We start from the raw sequence: 6,000 nt of genomic DNA on the forward strand, positions 1-6,000 counted from the left end.
AATACATTTGAACAGTTTATAATGATGAAACATTATTCCAACTGCATGATAAACCATCCAAAGCATTTCCAAAACATTACGTGCACTTTAGCAAAATATCAGATCCTTAAACATATTATAGCACAAGCATCATGCCGGCATCAAATAATGACTTTATTGAAATTGGTCAATGCCGGACTTACCTAGAGGAAGTCGACAACACACATCAGCAGTTACACATGGTCAGTACAATTCATCACAAAAACATATTACAATCCTTAATCAAACCATATAATATTGTATCATTTCAAAACCATCATAAATCAATTAAACACCCATCAAAGCATAAGCATACACATTTTAATTCGTTTGGCATCATGATAAATCTCAAACACATTGTTAGATAATATCTGTGCTAATACTTTGTTTTAGCTATTAAGTATTTGTGTTATTTGTTTGGAAGTTCTGAGAAGTAAGTTAAGTTTTACTCTATCATGTGTCCAGGGGAGAGCTCCCCCTGTTGGTGAGAGCCAGTAACATTAGAAATGTGAGACTAAACCACATCCATGTTAACACCCATAAGGTATAAAAAGTGTCGTATGACTCATTTTAGGGGCCTTTCACAAGATGGACACTGTCTGTGAGGGTCCCAGGCCTGGTTTCTAACGTGACCTTGAATTAACACAAAATGAGGAATACAATGGTTTGGTTTTTGGTCAGGGGCAGAATTTTACATAAAGGAACCAGGTAGAAATAACATTATGGCAGAAATATCACACCAGAACCTAAAATCAACTTTATTCAATCCATACAGTATCTAATTTGTTAGAACCGGACGGTGCACATATTTCTAAACATTTGTTACTTTTTCAAAATAACAAACACAATACATTTTATACAATTTAATAACTTTTAAAATTGTTAGCATGTAAAGCTAATTATGAGCAAAATAGCAGATATATCTTCAAGGATCAGTCTCTTAAAACACTTGGTGATTACTGGGGTAAGAGCCACTGGACAGTGGTCATTCAAGCTTTCTTTGGCACCGGAATTATTATGGCAGATTTGAGTCAGGGTGGGATAACTGCCTGGGCCAGAGAGAGGTTGGAAATCCTGGTGAAGGTGTATGTGAGCTAAAAACCTAAACTCTGTAAGGGAGATAGAGTATCTCGTCAATAGTTTTACATCCTCATTGAAGACAACTTTGGATGCTGTAGCTCCTCTGAAAAAGAGAGCTTTAAATCAGAAGTGCCTGACTCCGTGGTATAACTCACAAACTTGTAGCTTAAAGCAGATAACTCGTAAGTTGGAGAGGAAATGGCGTCTCACTAATTTAGAAGATCTTCACTTAGCCTGGAAAAAGAGTCTGTTGCTCTATAAAAAAGCCCTCCGTAAAGCTAGGACATCTTTCTACTCATCACTAATTGAAGAAAATAAGAACAACCCCAGGTTTCTTTTCAGCACTGTAGCCAGGCTGACAAAGAGTCAGAGCTCTATTGAGCTGAGTATTCCATTAACTTTAACTAGTAATGACTTCATGACTTTCTTTGCTAACAAAATTTTAACTATTAGAGAAACAATTACTCATAACCATCCCAAAGACGTATCGTTATCTTTGGCTGCTTTCAGTGATGCCGGTATTTGGTTAGACTCTTTCTCTCCGATTGTTCTGTCTGAGTTATTTTCATTAGTTACTTCATCCAAACCATCAACATGTTTATTAGACCCCATTCCTACCAGGCTGCTCAAGGAAGCCCTACCATTATTTAATGCTTCGATCTTAAATATGATCAATCTATCTTTGTTAGTTGGCTATGTACCACAGGCTTTTAAGGTGGCAGTAATTAAACCATTACTTAAAAAGCCATCACTTGACCCAGCTATCTTAGCTAATTATAGGCCAATCTCCAACCTTCCTTTTCTCTCAAAGATTCTTGAAAGGGTAGTTGTAAAACAGCTAACTGATCATCTGCAGAGGAATGGTCTATTTGAAGAGTTTCAGTCAGGTTTTAGAATTCATCATAGTACAGAAACAGAATTAGTGAAGGTTACAAATGATCTTCTTATGGCCTCGGACAGTGGACTCATCTCTGTGCTTGTTCTGTTAGACCTCAGTGCTGCTTTTGATACTGTTGACCATAAAATTTTATTACAGAGATTAGAGCATGCCATAGGTATTAAAGGCACTGCGCTGCGGTGGTTTGAATCATATTTATCTAATAGATTACAATTTGTTCATGTAAATGGGGAATCTTTTTCACAGACTAAAGTTAATTATGGAGTTCCACAAGGTTCTGTGCTAGGACCAATTTTATTCACTTTATACATGCTTCCCTTAGGCAGTATTATTAGACGGTATTGCTTAAATTTTCATTGTTACGCAGATGATACCCAGCTTTATCTATCCATGAAGCCAGAGGACACACACCAGTTAGCTAAACTGCAGGATTGTCTTACAGACATAAAGACATGGATGACCTCTAATTTCCTGCTTTTAAACTCAGATAAAACTGAAGTTATTGTACTTGGCCCCACAAATCTTAGAAACATGGTGTCTAACCAGATCCTTACTCTGGATGGCATTACCCTGACCTCTAGTAATACTGTGAGAAATCTTGGAGTCATTTTTGATCAGGATATGTCATTCAAAGCGCATATTAAACAAATATGTAGGACTGCTTTTTTGCATTTACGCAATATCTCTAAAATTAGAAAGGTCTCGTCTCAGAGTGATGCTGAAAAACTAATTCATGCATTTATTTCCTCTAGGCTGGACTATTGTAATTCATTATTATCAGGTTGTCCTAAAAGTTCCCTGAAAAGCCTTCAGTTAATTCAAAATGCTGCAGCTAGAGTACTGACAGGGACTAGAAGGAGAGAGCATATCTCACCCATATTGGCCTCTCTTCATTGGCTTCCTGTTAACTCTAGAATAGAATTTAAAATTCTTCTTCTTACTTATAAGGTTTTGAATAATCAGGTCCCATCTTATCTTAGGGACCTCATAGTACCATATCACCCCAATAGAGCGCTTCGCTCTCAGACTGCAGGCTTACTTGTAGTTCCTAGGGTTTGTAAGAGTAGAATGGGAGGCAGAGCCTTCAGCTTTCAGGCTCCTCTCCTGTGGAACCAGCTCCCAATTCAGATCACCCTCTCTACTTTTAAGATTAGGCTTAAAACTTTCCTTTTTGCTAAAGCTTATAGTTAGGGCTGGATCAGGTGACCCTGAACCATCCCTTAGTTATACTGCTATAGACGTAGACTGCTGGGGGGTTCCCATGATGCACTGTTTCTTTCTCTTTTTGCTCTGTATGCACCACTCTGCCTTTAATCATTAGTGATCGATCTCTGCTCCCCTCCACAGCATGTCTTTTTCCTGGTTCTCTCCCTCAGCCCCAACCAGTCCCAGCAGAAGACTGCCCCTCCCTGAGCCTGGTTCTGCTGGAGGTTTCTTCCTGTTAAAAGGGAGTTTTTCCTTCCCACTGTCGCCAAGTGCTTGCTCACAGGGGGTCATTTTGACCGTTGGGGTTTTTACGTAATTACTGTATGGCCTTGCCTTACAATATAAAGCGCCTTGGGGCAACTGTTTGTTTTGATTTGGCGCTATATAAATAAAATTGATTGATTGATTGATTGATTGATTAGCACACGCTCTAAGCACCTTCCCTGGTACTCCATCTGGACCAGCAGCTTTCCTGGTGTAGCGGGATGAAAGTCCCGGGTCCCAATTGAAAAAAACGTTCCCGCTAGCTTGGCTAATGGGGAGTTTCCCTTTGGCTGACCTGGTAGAGGAACGGTCTTTTGTGCGAGCTGCGTGGGTTCGATCCCCACCGTTGTCCCGGCCACGAAGGTCCTGCTGCTTCAACCTGGCGTCACGAACAGGATGTGGATCACAGAGTATGCTAACATGCACCTGTGACTTCGGGACGAAGTCAAAAATGTGGGGAGATGTGTAGCGGGATGAAAGTCCCGAGTCCCAATTGAAAAGATGTTCCCGCTAGCTTGGCTAACGGGGAGTTCCCCTTTGGCTGACCTGGTAGAGGAACGGTCTTTTGTGCGAGCCGCCTGGGTTCGATCCCCACCGTCGTCCCGGCCACGAGGTCCTGCTGTTTCAGTCAAATTCACTGACAACAGCACCCTTCTGACATCAGGCTCCTGAACACTGAATGGTGAGGTGCAGGAGCCTGGTGGGTGGGTGTGCAGAGATGGAGAAGATGAGTGCTGCTGGGGTCTTTCAAAGCCAGCAAAAAGCAGTTTAGCTCTTCTGCTAGCAGCGCACTCAGGTCTCCTGATGATGCACCACAGCCCCTGAAGTTTGTAATGTCTTTTATGTCCCGAGTATTATTGCCGAACAAGTAGGACTCAATGTGCATCTTATGGTCTGCCTTGGCTGTTTTTATTCCTCTTTTTAGGTCAGCTTGAGCAGCGCTGTAGAGGTCCCGTTCACCTGTCCTGAAAGCCGCGTCCTGACCTTTGAGGAGAGTGAGGACCTGGCTGGTCATCCACGGTTTCTGGTTTGGGAAAACCTTGATGTTTTTGTCCACAGTCACAGTCCCCATGCATGACTTGATATAGTCCAGCACCATTCTTGTGAAGGTGCCCAGTTCCTCATCCTCAAATAGGTCCCAGTTTGTCTGCTCAAAGCAGTCCTGAAGCCTGCAAAGTGCATCTTCAGGCCAAGCTGTAACAGTTTTAATGGTGGCCCTCATGTTGTGTCTGAAGGGGGTGTAGGCTGGGGGGAGCAGGAGGGAAACATGATCTGACTGTCCCAGGTGAGGGAGGGGTATGGCTCTGTAAGCGTGCCTTATGTTGGAATAAACATGGTCAAGCGTATTCTCCCCTCTTGTAGCACACTCGACATGCTGGTAAAACTTCGGCAGTACAGACTTTAACTTGGCCTTATTAAAATCTCCAGTAATTACGTGAACACCGTCTGGGTGGACCCGCTGCTGCTCGTTTATGGTGTTCAGTAAGAGGGACAGCGGCGTGATTACATTTGCGTCGGGAGGAATATAAACAGCCGTGATGATCACAACAGTCAATTCTCTCGGTAGGAAAAAAGGCCGACATCTTACAGAGGTGTCCTCGAGGTCTGGTGAGCAGTGCTCATCTAGAATAGTCCCATTATTACACCAGCAGTCATGCACATAGATACAGAGCCCCCCCTTCTCTGTTCTTACCAGAGTCTTTAGTCCTATCACAGCGAAGCAAAGTGCGGCCTGCTGGCTCCATGCTAGCATCAGGTATTCCTGGGTGAACAGGAAGTTTCAGTGATAACCAAAAGACAGCAGTCATGATCATTACGAATACCAGTAAGATGTAATTCCAGGTCGTCCGTTTTATGCACCAAGGATGTTGCACTGGAGAGGTAGAGGCTTGGAAGGCGTGGCTTGTAGGGTGAAATGTCAAATAAATAAGGCATGTCTCCCAGGAGACTTGAGATTGGTTTCGAATGTCGGCTCTCGCAAGCTACTCACAAGTCCACTGGCAGATATACAGAGCTCTAAAACATGTTATACAAGAGCCAAAAGATAAAAATAATAATAATATATTTTTTTGCAAATGGTGGTTGTAGTTTTAGATTACTTGTGTATTCCATATCTGCATGGTTTTTTTCTCATTACTTATCAATTTCTCATCAGTTGGGCACATGGACAGCCCTGGGTGGAACACAAAGTCCTGTACCTACACCATTACAGGCTACCATTCCAAGGAGATCCTGGATGTTGTCTTTGCAGACAAGAGGATGGTCGGTGGAAAATCAATCAGGATGGAGGCTTTTGGGTTTGAAAAGATCCTAAACCAAGTGCTAGTTGCTGGCATCAAAGTTGTGGAGGTTGTTCCAGGTGCCCACATGTCCACTGCACCAATGATGAGTGAGTGCAAGCATTTTGTTATGTTATGCCAAAACTATGGCGCACATAACAGCCAGTCCCCAGTCAGAGCACTATCTAGTACCCCTCCCAGGGACTCCAAGAAGGTTGGTTACTCTGCACTGCCACTCGGCCAGTAGGCCGAGAC

Source organism: Thalassophryne amazonica, chromosome 10, assembly GCF_902500255.1.
Source record: "Thalassophryne amazonica chromosome 10, fThaAma1.1, whole genome shotgun sequence".
Taxonomy (NCBI): Eukaryota; Metazoa; Chordata; class Actinopteri; order Batrachoidiformes; family Batrachoididae; genus Thalassophryne; species Thalassophryne amazonica.